At 44.5% G+C, this 14,793-nt stretch overlaps 1 long non-coding RNA gene and 1 other non-coding gene across 2 annotated transcripts; both read left to right on the top strand.

Annotated features, from left to right (window-relative positions):
• The first annotated feature begins 6,765 nt into the window (after positions 1 to 6,765).
• LOC144315009 (U6 spliceosomal RNA) lies at positions 6,766 to 6,867 on the top strand. Its single transcript, XR_013380826.1, has one exon. It is a non-coding gene; the product is annotated as a U6 spliceosomal RNA (small nuclear RNA).
• A 1,377-nt stretch (positions 6,868 to 8,244) lies between these two features.
• Positions 8,245 to 14,228, top strand: LOC144313528 (uncharacterized). The gene is made up of 3 exons (XR_013379168.1): positions 8,245 to 8,481; positions 8,558 to 8,694; positions 14,156 to 14,228. It is a non-coding gene; the product is annotated as an uncharacterized LOC144313528 (long non-coding RNA).
• The last annotated feature ends 565 nt before the right edge of the window (positions 14,229 to 14,793 follow it).

Raw genomic sequence — 14,793 nt, forward strand, 5'->3', positions numbered from 1 at the left:
AAACATGATGTTGCCTAAACACATATTGCCTAAAATTCTGGGTAGAGGTTTCCCCGCTGGCTCAGTTGGTAAAGCATGTGACTCTTGATCTTGGGGTCGTAAGTTCGAGCCCCGTGTTGGGTGTGGAGCCTACTTTAAAATAAACAAATTTAGAAAAAAAATATAAAGTTCCTGGTAGACGTTAGAGATGTACTACAAATCTTGTTTTTGAGCTTCCTGGTTGTCATAGCAAATAAGGAAATACTTCTAATGTGGTTTTAAGATTAAAAACAAACTAATTACCCAAACAACATAGCTCGTTCTTTTTTTTAGATTTATTTATTCATTTGAGAGAGAGCAAGTATGAGCAGGAAGGGCAAAGGGAGAGGGAGAGCGATTCTCAAGCAGACTCTGCGCTGAGTGCGGAGCTTGACACAGGGCACTGTTTCATGATCCTGAGATCACGACCTGAGCCAAAACCAAGAGTCAGACACCTAACTGACTATGCCATTCACATGCCCCGAAATGACTGGTTCTAATTCTTTATCCAACAAGGGAAGTTGAATAGTTGCATTTTTTTGTTGTTGTTTTACTCAGAAAACTCAAGTATTTTAACCCCAGAAAATGCTTTTGATGCCCTTAGGAAAACTTAAAGAAGGTTTAGCGCTGCCTTCAGTCCAGGACCTGATCCTGGAGACCTGGGATCGAGTCCTACATCGGGCTCCCTGCATGGAGCCTGCTTCTGCCTTTGCCTGTGTCTCTGCCTCTCTCTCTCTCTGTATGTTTCTCATGAATAAATAAATAAAATATTTCTAAAAAAAACTTAAACAAAAATCTCACTTTTCAAATCTGATAAATTAGAGTTGGCTGCTCTCACTGCAAAATAATCATGCTTTTTCACAAGCAGTCCCTTTAAGACACTTAAAAGATACTTACTATTTAAAACTTAAATAGTAATAACATGACATTTTTAAGTATTTGCTTACAGATGGATTTCTATAGGGTCTGGTGGGACCTGAAAAGTCTTCCAGTTCATCCTTCCAGTCCAATATGGAAAGATCATTAACATTTTTTTCAGATTGTAGAAAAATCACATAGCATTAGATTTATCATCTTAATCATTTTAAGTGTACAGTTCAGTAGTGTTAAGTATATTCACATTTGTTGTGCAGCAGATCTCTAGAACCTTTTCATCTTAGAAAACCAAAACTCTATAACCCATTTTAAAATTTTATTTATTTATTTATTTATTTATTTGACAGAGAGAGAGAGAGAGAGAGAGCATGCACACAAGCAGGGGAGGTCGCAGAGGGAGAGAGAGAAGCAGGCTCACCACTGAGCATGGAGCCTGATGTGGGACTCAATCCCAGGACCCCAGGATCACAACCTGAGCCAAAGTCAGATGCTTAACTGACTGAGTCACCCAGGGACCCCCTTTTTAAAAAAATTTAAACTCTATACCCATTAAAAAACTTCCCACCTCCACCTCCCCCCAGCCCCAGGCAACCACCATCCTACTTTCCGTTTCTACAAGTTTGACTACCCCGAGTACCTCGTATAAGTAGAATCATACAATATTTGTTTTTCTGCAACTGGTTTATTTCACTGAGCAACATGTCCTCAAGATTCATCCATGTTGTAGCACTGAACTGATTTCCTTCCTTTTGAAGGCTGAATAATATTCCATTGTATGCATTACCACGTTTTCTGTATTCGTTCATTTGTCTTTAGACATTCGAGTTGTTTCCACAACCCAAACTGTGAATAATGCTACAATAAACATAGGTGTGCGAACATCTCTTAGAGATCCTGCTTTCAGCTCTTTTGCGTATAGACCAGGAAATGGAATTGCTGGGTCATATAGTAATTCTATTTTTAATGCTTTGAGGAATCTGCACTCTGTTTTCCATAGTGGCTGCACCAGTTGAAATTCCCAGCAACAGTGCACAAGAATTCCACATCCTTGCCAACATTCGTTGTTTTCCATGAGATTGTTAGGTTTTTTGTTGTTGTTGCTGCTAAAGATTATTTATTTATTTATTTGAAAGAGAGCATGGGCCAGGGGAGGGGCAGAGCGAGAGGGAGAAGCACACTCTCCACTGAGCAAGGAACCCGATGTGGGGCTCAATCCCAGGACCCCAGGATCATGACCGGAGCTAAAGGCAAATGCTGAACGAACTGAGCCACCAGGTGCCCCACATCATTAGCTTTCAAGGAGTAAGGGAATAGAGACCAATGCACTTACAGTTTTGTGTGTAATGGCAGTGCCTCAGCACATCAGCACTCCAAGTACCTTTCTAAGATATCCTTCCACTATTTAAATTAAATATTTGGGATTCCTGGATGGCTCAGCAGTTAAGCTCTGCTTTCATCTCAGGGCGTGATCCTGGAGTTCAGGGATCAAGTCCCTCAGGGAGCCTACCTCTCCTTCTGCCTATATCTCTGCCTGTGTGTGTGTGTGTGTGTGTGTGTGTGTGTGTGTGTGTCTCTAATGAATAAATAAAATCTTTAAAAAATATCTTTAGGGGTGCTGGCTTAGTCAGTAGAGCATGCGACTCTTTTTTTTTTTTTTTTAATTTTATTTATGATAGTCACAGAGAGAGAGAGAGAGAGAGAGGCAGAGACACAGGCAGAGGGAGAAGCAGGCTCCATGCACCGGGAGCCCGACGTGGGATTCGATCCCGGGTCTCCAGGATCGCGCCCTGGGCCAAAGGCAGGTGCCAAACCGCTGCGCCACCCAGGGATCCCGAGCATGCGACTCTTGATCTCAGGGTCATGAGTTCGAGTCCCACATTGGGTATGGAGATTACTTAAAAATAAAATCTTAAAAAAATAAACATTTTTAGCAAAGTAATACACTCATGGAATAAAAAGCAAATGGTGTATAAGATATGCAGATTGGGGAGGAAGAGATAAAACTCACTTTGTTCCCAGGTGGCATGATCGTGTTTATAGAAAATCCCAAACCATCAACAAAAACCTGTGGAACTAAAAAGCAATTACAGCAAGGTTATAGGATACAAGTTAATACATAAACACCAATCACCTTCCTGTATACTAGCAATGAACAATTGGAATTTGAAATTAAAAGTAATACGGTTAGAAAGGGGAACCCTCAGGGATCCCTGGGTGGTGCAGCGGTTTGGCGCCTGCCTTTGGCCCAGGGCGCGATTCTGGAGACCCGGGATCGAATCCCACGTCGGGCTCCCGGTGCATGGAGCCTGCTTCTCCCTCTGCCTGTGTCTCTGCCTCTCTCTCTCTGTGACTATCATAAATAAATTAAAAAAAAAAAGGGGGGGGGGGACCCTCTTACACTGTTGGGAATGCACGCTGGTGCAGCCACTCTGGAAGAGTGTGGAGTTTTTTCAAAAAGTTGGAAATAGAGCCACCGTAGGATGCACCAATTGCACTACTGGGTATTTACCCCAAAGATACAAATGTAGTGATATGAAGGGGCACCTGCACCCCAGTGTTTATAGCAGCAATGTTGACAATAGCCAAACCATGGAAAGAGCCAGATGTCCATTGACAGATGAATGGATAAAGAAGATGTGACATACATATAGAGATATAGATATAGATATCTATATATAATGGAATACTACTCAGCCATCAAAAGAAATGAAATCTTGCCATTTGCCATGACATGGATAGAATTGGAGGGTATTGTGCTAAGGGAAGTAAGTCAAGCAAAGAAAGACATTTATCATATGATCTCATTCATGTGTGGAATTTAAGAAACAAAACAGAGGAGTATAGGAGAAAGGATGATAAAATGAAACAAAACAAAATCAGAGAGGGAGACAAACCCTAAGAAACTCTTAATCATAGGAAGCAAACTGAAGGTTGCTGGAGGGGAAGGGGGTGGGGGAATGGGGTGACTGGGGGAGGGGCATGAAGGAGGGCACGTGATGTCATGAGCACTGGGTGTTATATAAAACCAATGAATCATTGACCTCAAAAACTACTAGGAAACTATATGTTAATTAACTGAATTTAAATTTTAAAAAATTGAAAACAGCAACAAAACAAAACAAAGCAAAAGACTCTGCTCACCTCTCTGCATTTCCATCTCTTTGATCCTTAACTATTCCCACCTTTAACTTTGGGCTGGGTTTGTGGTGGTTAAAGGAAGCTTTGATTTAAAAAAAAATAATAATAATACTGTTTACATTAGCACCCTCCAAAATTACATATTTAGGTATAAAATCGAACAACATATATACAAGATCTAGATGAGGAAAACTACAGAACTCTGATGAGAGAAATCAAGGAACAACTAAAGAAATAGATATTGTTTGTTCATGGATGAGAAAACTTCATATTGTTATCGGTTATTCCCCACTGGATCTGTAGATTCAATTCAGTCAAAATGCAAGCAAGTTATTTTGTGGATATCAACAAATGAAGTTTATTTTTTTAAATTTTTTATTATTTTAATATTTTATTTATTTATTCGTGAGAGACCCAGAGAGAGAGGCAGAGACACAGGCAGAGGGAGAAGCAGGCTCCCTGAGGGGAGCCCGATGCAGGACTCGATCTCTGGGCTTGGGATCACGACTTGAGCCGAAGGCAGAGGCTTAACCACTGACTGAACCCCCTAGGCATCCCTCCTTAAACAAATTAAAAAAATAAATATACGGTAATCAAGACAGTGTGGTATTAATGGAAGAATAGAGAAATCAGTGGAACAGAATAGAGAGCTCAGAATTCGACCCACACAAATGGAGTCAATTAACTTTTTTACAAAGGCAATTCAGTGGAGAAAGGATAGTGTTTTTGACAAATGATGTTAGAACAACTGGACATCCACCTGCAATAAAAAGGATTCTAGATACTGACCTTACATTTGTTACAAAAATGAAACTCAAGATAGGTCATAAAGCTCAATGGAAAACATAAAACTGAAATACTTCTGGAAGACAACATAGCAGAAAATCTAGGTGACCTTGGGATTGACCAGTAGTTTTTAGACACAACACTGAAAGCACAAACCATGAAAGAAAAAATTGATAAGATGATCTTCATTTAAACAAAAACCTGGGATCCCTGGGTGGCGCAGCAGTTTGGCGCCTGCCTTTGGCCCGGGGCGCGATCCTGGAGACCCGGGATCGAATCCCACGTCGGGCTCCCGGTGCATGGAGCCTGCTTTTCCCTCTGCCTGTGTCTCTGCCTCTCTCTCTCTGTGTGTGTGACTATCATAAATAAAAAAACAAAAACAAAAACCTCCTCTGTGAAAGACAGTTCATAGCGTGAGAAGACAACCCACAGGCTGGGAGAAAATATTTGCAAAACACGTTATCTGATAAAGGACTTGTATCCAACACACACAAAGTCTTTAAACTCAACAAACCAGAAAACAAGCAACACAACAAAGAAATGGGGGAAAGCTCTGCACCAACATTTCACCAGAGAAGATGCACAAATGGCAAGTAAGAATATGAAAGGATCTAAATACCACATATCATTAGGGAATTTTGAGTTAAAAGTCACAATGAGGTGGCACTTGGGGGGTTCGGTGGTTGAGCGTCTGCCTTTGGCTCAGGGCGTGATCCTGGGGTCCCGGGATCGAGTCTTGCATCAGACTCCCTGCATGGAGCCTGTTTCTCCCTCTGCCTGTGTCTCTGTCTCTCTGTGTGTGTCTCTCATGAATAAATACATAAAATTAAAAAAAAATCACAATGGGGGACGCCTGGGTGGCTCAGTCGGTTAAGTATTCAACTTGTAATCTCATCTCAGGTCTTGATCTTACGGTTCTGAGTTCAAGCCCCAGAATGGAGCCAAGAAAGAAAGAGAAGAAAGGAAAGAAAGGAAAGAAAGGAAAGGAAGGAAGGAAGGAAGGAAGGAAGGAAGGAAGGAAGGAAGGAAGGAAGAAAGAAAAAAGAAAGAAAGAAAAGAAAAGAAAGAAAGAGAAAGAAAGAAAGAAAGAAAGAAAGAAAGAAAGAAAGAAAGAAAAATTAAAACCACAATGAGATGCCACTACACACCTAAAATCCAAAACACTGACAACACCAGATGCTGGTGAGGAAATGGGGCAGCAGGAAAGTCCCTTTCACTCCTACGGGAATTCAAGATGTACAGTCACTTTGGAAGCAGGTCCTGCAAAATTAAACATCATCTTACTGTAAGATTCAGCAATGACATTGCTACAGTTGCATTTGTATTTACCCAAGTGAGCTGAAAACACATGTCCCCACAAAACCCTGCACATGAATGTTTATAGCAGCTTTATTCACAGTTGCCAAAAAAAATCAGAAGCAACCAAGATGTCCTTCAGTAGGTGAATGGCTATAAGCAAACAGCGGTACATCCAAACAATGGAAGGTATTATTCAGGGCTCAGAAGGAAATGAGCTATGGGGCCACGAAAACCCAGAGAGGATGTTTCAATGCGGATTGCTAAGTGAGAGAAGCCAGTCTGAAAAGGCTTCGCTCACACTGTAGGATTCCACTATATGACATTCCAGAAAAGGCAAAACTATGGAGGCAGGAAAAAGATGGGTGGTGGCCAGGGGTTCAGGGAACATGAGGGCTGGTGGGGATCGGGGGTGGGGACAAAGGAAGAAGGGCAGCCCGGGAGGTGGTTTAGACAGTGAAACGATTCTACACGATACCATAATAGTGGATTCGTGATATTACGCATTTGATGAAACCCATAAACCATAGACCTCAATGAAGGGCCCCCACTGTACACCATGAACTTCGTTGCTAGTGATGTATCAGGAACGCGTCATCAGGCAGGACGAATGTTCTACGCTCCTGCAAGATATTAAAAATTGAGGAAATTGTGCTCGCTTCGGCAGCATAGACACCAAGATTGGAACGGAGAAGACTGGCCTGCCATCTGCACAAGGATGATGCGCAAAATCGGGAAGCGTTCCATATTAAAAAAATTTGAGGAAATCGCGCATGAGGTGAGGGGAGAAGGGCTATATGGAAAAACTCTCTGTACTTCTGCTTGATTTTCCTGTTAACCTAAAACTGCTCTCAGTAATCAAGTCTATTAATTTTTAAAAAGTGAACGGTCTTGCAGCAGACAATGCTGTGCGTCTTCCCGGGACCACCGCATGTCCCCTGTGTGTCTGAGTTCCCGCGGGTAGGATGAAGCAATGTGAGCCATTTCCAGGGGGGGGGGGCCTTCAAAAAGTCCCTCCAGCTTTTTCTTCTTTTTGCAATGACCCTGTTCCAGATGATGGGGCTACAAAACTGAAGAGGGCTCTCCCACCCACACCGGATTCTGGAAGAATGAGGGGGGAAAAAAACCCCACCTGTTATCGTGCTAAGCCACGGAGGTCTTTGGGATTTATTATTGCAACATAGCGTAATGTAACTGGACCAAAATAATCACCAAAAGGGTTATAACAAAACAAACTACAACAAAAGTAGCAGCTCCCCTACCTCACCTCTCCTCGTTTCAGCAGGCAGCTTCTTTGAGCATTTATGTTCACATTTCTTTCTTTCTTTCTTTCTTTCTTTCTTTCTTTCTTTCTTTCTTTCTTTCTTTCTTTCTTTCTTTCTTTTTTTGGTAAAGATTTATTTATTTGAGAGAGTGAGCGAGAGAGAGAGCACGAGTGGGGGAAGGAGCAGAGGAAGAAGCAGACACCCCGCTGAGCAGGGAGCCCAATCTGGGGCTCAATCCCGGGACTCTGGGATTATGACCTGAACTGAAGGCAGACGCTTAACCGACTGAGCCACCCAGGCACCCCTATGTCCACATTTCTAAATATGATTTTACTTCTAACTTCGTATTTATCCACTTTAGGTATTATCTATGAACTTCCTATTACAGCAGATCACCTTTAGTGTTCTTAAATCATCAACAACCCTGACTGTCCCCTTTCCAACTTTGCAATGTGATAAATGTGACCTTTGGGGTTAAATCTACATTTAGTTTATACATTATGCAGGATATGCAAATATAGAACACTGATGAGCCAGATAGTATAATGGGTTATGTGTCCCCCCCTTTTTTTCTTAAGATTTATTTATTTATTTCAGAGAGCATGAGAGAGAGTGTCCGAGTGCAAGGGGTAGAGGGAGAGGGACGGAGAATCTCCAGCAGACTCCCCACTAAGCGCAGAACCCAATGCAGAGCTCAATCCCAGGACCCTGAGATCATGACCTGAGCCAAAATCAAGAGTCAGGTGCTCAACCGACTGAGCTGCTCGGGTACCCCCACGTTTCCTTTCTTGAGCAAGTTTAAGTTTTATTTGTATCTGTGTCTATATTTGTCTCATTTTATTTTTATTTGCTTAGTTGATTTTTTTTTTTTAATTTCCGGGTCAACAATTTTTTCCATACTTCTACAGTGGATATTTGTCATTCTTCCTTGTTGCCCAGATGTTAAACCCTTCCTGTATTTGGGGAATTTCCCCTTAGGAGACTTGTGGGAAGCAGAACGTCCACCAGAGAAGTGAGAGATTCTAGAAGCTCACTGTCTCAGCCTCTTGCAGCTACAGCACTTAACTTGGACATCACCCATCAGACGCACTCATCTCAATAGGTAACTACTGGGTGCAGAAGCAGAAAATGCGAGGACTATTTTTTTATTTTATTTTTATTTTATTTTTTTTTTGCAGAAGTTACAGTGGGGCAGCAATGCAAGACAGCAGCAATCAACTGTGCCAGGGACCTGTCAGTGGCATCTCTGCAAGCTGTAGGCCCACTACTTGGGGACAGCATCAGTGTCATCCTCGCTACACCAGCTGACAGCCTGGTATGAGGAGTTGTTTCTAGTTGGGAGGCCATGATGGGCGTTCTCCAGCCCTTGTGGGATTTTATGAGTCACCTAATACTTTTTTTTTTTTAAGATTTCATTTATTTATTCATGAGAGACACAGAAAGGGAGGCAGAAACACAGGCAGAGGGAGAAGCAGGCTCCCTGCAGGGAGCCTGATGGGGGACTCGATCTCAGGACCCCAGGATCACACCCTGGGCCAAAGGCAGACGCTCAACCACAGAGCCACCCAGATGTCCCCAATCCTCTTTTAATAAATTCCCTTTTTCCTTAAGTCAATTAGAGTCGGTTTCTCCTAGAAGAGCTATCGAGGCAGTCTTCCACGGGGTCACATGCAGGACCAATTTCCTGGGTGTCTGATCCCTGCAGGAGGCACCGTCTCTGTTCTCCAAAGAGCCCACCCATTCGCTTTGCTTTCACCATCTTGAAATTCTTAAGTTTTAAGCAAGAAGCCTCTTCGTTTTCATTTTACACCGGGCCCTGCAAATGTTGCGGGCAGCCCTGGTGGCCTGGAGCAGATAATGCGTGAAATTCCCTATTTTCCAGGAGAGCTCCATCCCGGGGCCCTCTGCCCCCCATTCCCGTCTGGAATGAGCCCCTGCACAGGTGCCTTACTGAGTCATCCTCGTGCCATCAGCCTGGGAGCTTTCCTGGCCTTTCCCCTGGGTTGGAGCCACTGTCTCCTGGATACGGGTCTTTTTGTTTTCCTCTCATCTGGGTGGAGCACATCATCAATCACTTTCTGAGAGAAAGTGCATGCGAGGTAAAATGCTTTGAAAGTTTGCATGTCTGAGGGGCGCCTGGGTGGGCCAGTCAGTTAAGCACCTGCCTCGGCTCAGGTCCTGGGCTCAGGTCATGATCCCGGGGTCCCGGGGTTGAGCCCCACGTCTGGCTCCTGCTCAGCGCGGAGTCTGCTTCTCCCTCTCCCTCTGCCTGCAGTTCCCCCTGCTTGTGCTCTCTGTCAAATAAATAAATAGAATCTTAAAAAAAAAAAGTTTGCAAATCTGAAATTATGTTGATTCCCCCTCACACCTAATCGAGGGGTTGGCTAGAGGCAGAGTTCCGTGTTAATGGTATTTTTTGTGCAACCTTTTGAAGGCCGAGCTCCTCTGCCTTCTAGCTTCTTCTTCCTCTTCTTCTTTTTTTTTTTTTTTTTTGCCTTCTAGCTTCTAATGCTGTTTTGGGGAAGTTCAGGCCATTCTAGTTCCCAAGGGTTTCCATGCGGCATGTTTTTGATTTTACTTTTCTCCATCTCTCTCTCCCTGAAAGCTTTTTGCCCACAGATTTCCTAGGGCTGGTCCTCTGACTACAAAACATATTTCTTCATACTTCAGAAGGTCCAAGCTGGGAATGATAATTACAGAGCCTCCCTCTTTCTTTCACTCACCAAGTTATTTATTGAGCACTTCCTGAGTGCCAGGGAGCGTGCGAAGCGCCGGGTTTGCGATGGGGACACCGTGGGACAGGGTCCCGCCCTCACTGGAGCTTGTGTGACAGCGAGCAGATGAAGCGCGTGGAAATAGATCAAACAATTGCATGTGTCAGTGCTTATGACGAAAAAAAGAGGGGGTTGTGAACGTGAAGCATGAGGGTGGTCAAGGAATGTCTCCCTGAGATCAGAAAGATAGGAAAGAGCCAGATGCGTAAAGAGGCAGGGTAGAATGTTCCAGGTGGAAATTTCCACAGATGCTGAAGTTCTTATGCAAGTCTGGTGTTCAGGGGAGCCTGATTACATCTAGAATCTCACCTCTCACTCCCTGCCAGCCCTTTTGGCCTCCCTGCTGTTCCGTGAACATAGTGGGTATGCCCCAGCCTCAGGGCCTTTGCACTTGCTAAGCCCTCTGCCAAGAATGCTCCTCCCCCCCATATCCGCATGGCTTATACCCTCACCCCCTTCGGGGCTCCAACCTAGCCTTCTTGAGCCCATTTCTGGCTCCCATATTGGAAACTGCAAATCCATTCCCCAATATCTCTACTCCCCTCTCTCTGCTTTTTTGGTCTCCCTTCGTACTGATTTCCATCCAACGTACTGTATTTGTTTACTTCTCTTGTTTACAGTCTGTCTTCCTTCAACATAATATAAGCTTCCCAAGGGCAAGGATTTGTGTGCATTTTATTCCCCACTCTATCTTCAGCAACAAAAACAATATCTGGCACACAGAAGGTTCCTGATAAATATGTTCTGAGTGAATGGATGGCTCTGGGTGGGAAAGAGTTTGGCGTATTTGGGCACAGTAGAAGGTCAGTGTGTGGGACACGGTGAGCAGGTGGGGTAGGGAAGGAAAAGAAGTTCAGAGAGCTGGGCGGAGGGTAGACACATGGACCTGGTAAGCCATGGAAATGAGGGTGGATTTTATCCTAAGAGTAACAGAAGACCTTTCAAAAGAATCTAAGCAGGGGAGTGACATTATCCAATTTGAATTTTTTAAGGTCCCCTCATGGCACCTGGATTTAGGGTAGAAATGGAATCTGGAAATGGGAGATGGGTTAGGCAATTGCTGGGATAGTCCAAGCCAGAGGGGATGGTGTCTGGGACTCAGGTGACGGTGGTGTAGACAGAGAATGTGACCAGCTTCCAGATTTGACAAGAAATCTGCACTTGACTCTCGTCTCAGGCTCCTTGCTACAAAGTGAACATGGGCTTACGGATCTTGACCTCTTTCTGTAAGATCTTCCTTCAAATTTCAAGTCCAGTTTGGTAGTTAAAGTTCCAGTTGGAAATGGAATCAGAGGAAGGGGGATCAGAGGAAGGGGATACATTAGATCCCACCTGTCCTCAGAAGTTATGACCAAGAACTCAGAGGAATCCTTCCCCTACATTCCAAGTCCTCAACCTTGGATTTTTCTCTTCTCTGTACTTGGCTCATGGCTGATTCTACTTAGTATTTCTTTCTTTCTTTCTTTCTTTTCTTTCTTTCTTTCTTTCTTTCTTTCTTTCTTTCTTTCTTCTTTCTTCTTTCTTTTTTTTAAGATTTTATTTAATTTATTTATTCATGAGAGACACATAGAGAGGCAGAGACACAGGCAGAGGGAGAAGCAGACTCCTTGCAGGGAGCCCAATGCGGGACTCGATTCTGGGACCGGGATCATGACCTGGGCTGAAGCCAGACACTCAACCGCTGAGCCGCCCAGGGATCCCCTACTTAGTATCTCTTGAATCAGACCAGTCTTCTCCATCCCAAGGAAGCAATTTTTCCTTGTTCTCTTCTGCTCTGCGCTCTTAGTTCACCTGGCTTACGGGTAAACCTCTGCATTTGCTCTGGATTGTAATGACTGATTGGCTTGCCTGTCTTCCCCAGCAGACCATGAGGTCTTGGGACTCATGGGTCCACCTTGGTCCACCAAGGACCTTGTGGACTCATCTTTGTGTCCTGGCCTTGTCTGCAGCAACTGGCATGTAGTAGGTGCTCAGTAAAAGACTGTTGAAGTTGGGGTGCCTGGGTGGCTCAGTCAGTCAAGTGTCTGTCTTCAGCTCAGGTCATGATCCCGGGGTCCTGGGATCGAGTCATACATCGGGCTCCCTACTCAGTGGGGAGTCTGCTTCTCCCTCTCCCTCTGGCCCCTGCTTCACCAGTTCATGCACTCATACTCTCTCTTTTTCTCAAGTGAATGAATAAAATCTTAAAAAAAAAAAAAAAAAAGACTGTTGACCTTGATGGCCATAGCCACACTGGCTGTGCCCTCAGGACAGCCTGATTGCTAAAGTCCTCATTGTGAGATGAGGAGAGCTGGCTTTTATCTTTATCAGCCTGCAGTTCTCAATCTGGTCAGACACAGACACTCTTTCCAGGCACTTTTCCATATTAGGCAGGGACTTCCCAGATGCAAAGGACTATGAGAGGTCTCTCCAGTGAGTGCAGGGCCTTGGCGAGGCAGGGAAGGATCCTGAAGTTATCTCTAAGTAAGTTGAAAGGATTAGCTGCTGTTAGAACCACATGGGAGCCCTCAGTAAGGAAATAGCTTCTCTGAGACGGACCCTCCTGAAACTGATAACATGGTTCTCCTAAATATGAGCTACTGACTGGCCTGCTTGTCACAAAGCCTGACTCTTCCTTCCCAGCTGGGTATCTGGTGGTGCCAATCCCCCCGAGGACTGGTGTGCAACAGCTAACCACAGAGGATCCCACCTGGGATCCTAGGGAGGAAGACATCCTCAATTAGCCAGCAGGCACGGACCAGTAATAGTCATATCACAGGTAGAGTGTGGGTTCAGGCTTTCTGAGTGGTGCTGAAACCATACGGAGGATGAGTTGTCAGAAGTTTCCATGAGTCAGATCTTGTCAGAAAAACACTCATTCAACCTTTTATCAAGAGTATTCATGCAAATGTTAATGTGAGTTTTCTATCACTGTGTAACGGATCATCCCCAAACACAGCAGCTTAAGACAACACTAATTTTTTTTTAAGATTTTATTTATTTATTCATGACAGACACAGGGAGAGAGAGAGAGAGAGAGAGAGAAAGAGAGAGAGAGAGAGAGGCAGAGACACAGGCAGAGAGAGAGAAGCAGGCTCCATACAGGGAACCCGATGTGGGACTTGATCCTGGGTCTCCAGGATCATGCCCTGGGCCCAAGGCGGCGCTAAAACCACTGAGCCACCAGAGCTACCCAAGACAACACTTATTACGCCATAGTTCCCGTGGGTCAGAAAATTGGGAGTGACTCAGGAGGATGGTTTTTGCTCAAAGTCTTTGAGGAGGTTGCAGTCAACTCTTGATGGGGGTTGCAGTGATCTGAAGGCTTGACTGGGGCCGGGGGACCTGCTTCCATGACAGCGTGCCCTCACGGCTGCTGGAGAGAAGCCTCAGTTCCTCATTGCACACACCTCACTCAGAGCTGCTTGAGTGTGCTCATGACGTGACAGCTGTCATGGAAACCAGGGCAAGCGATCCAAGAGAGATGGGGATGGAAGCCTCGATGGTTTTTGTGACCCGGTCTTGGAAGTTGCACACTGTCACTTCCACTTTATTCTGCTGGTTAGAATTGAGTCGCTAAAGTCAGCTCACAGTCAAGGGGAAGAAGGGAATTAGAGTCCACATGTTGAAGGGAGGGTCAGAGTTGGGGTCATATTCTTAACCACTTTATCCAGTCAAGAAGAAACAGGAGGGACTCCTGGGGGGCTCAGGAGTTGAGCTTCTGCCTTCAGCTCAGGGTGTGATGCCGGGCTCTGGGCTCTTGGCAGGGAGCCTGCTTCTCCCTCTGCCTATGTCTCCGTGTCTCTCTCTCTCTCTCTCTGTATCTCTCATGAGTAAATAAAATCTTTAAAAAAAAAAAAAAGAAGAAACAAGAAAATTGGAAGTCTCGAGGCTGCAAAAATTCCTATTGCCACGAGATCAAAGGAATTCGGCCTGAAGAAGTTCCGCATGGAGCTCTGGGTTGAGAAGGACGGCAAGTCTGTTCATTAATTCACTCATCCGTTCATTCTTTTCATTCCACAGCTGTCCATTGAACATCTACTGTGTGCAGTTGGGAAACTGAACTGGAGGCCAAAGGCCTCACGAAGAGGCACAGGTATAACTAAAGTAACAATTGCTAGCCTTTATAGAGCGCTTACTGTGTACCCAGTGCTGCAAAGAGTTTTATATCTAAATATCTCATTTCATTGTCCCAATAATCCTTTGAGATGGGTACTATTATTATTCTCCATTTTATAAATGAGAAACTCAGACTTGGAAAGGCAAGGTTGGGTGCTGTCCAAGGGTAGAAGCCATGATTTGAACCAAAGGACTCTGACCCCAAAGCCCTCATGCTTCTAACACTACACTGTGGAAATAATGGTCACAAGTATTATTCCTACTTTATTTATTTTGTTTTAAGATTTTACTTATTTATTTGAGAGAGAGAGAGAGAGAGAGCACGAGTGATGAGGGAAATGCAGAGGGAGAGGGAGAAGCAGACTCTCTGCTGAGCAGGGAACCTGATGTGGGGCTTGAGCCCAGGACCTGAGATCATGACCTTAGCCAAAGGCAGACCCTTAACCAACTGAGTCACCCAGGCGCCCCTCTTCCTACTTAGTTCTGTGCTCCTGTTGTCCAGCTGAGGGCTGTGGGGTTCAGAGAGGTTGAGTGACTCTTGC

This window comes from Canis aureus, chromosome 5, assembly GCF_053574225.1.
Source record: "Canis aureus isolate CA01 chromosome 5, VMU_Caureus_v.1.0, whole genome shotgun sequence".
Taxonomy (NCBI): Eukaryota; Metazoa; Chordata; class Mammalia; order Carnivora; family Canidae; genus Canis; species Canis aureus.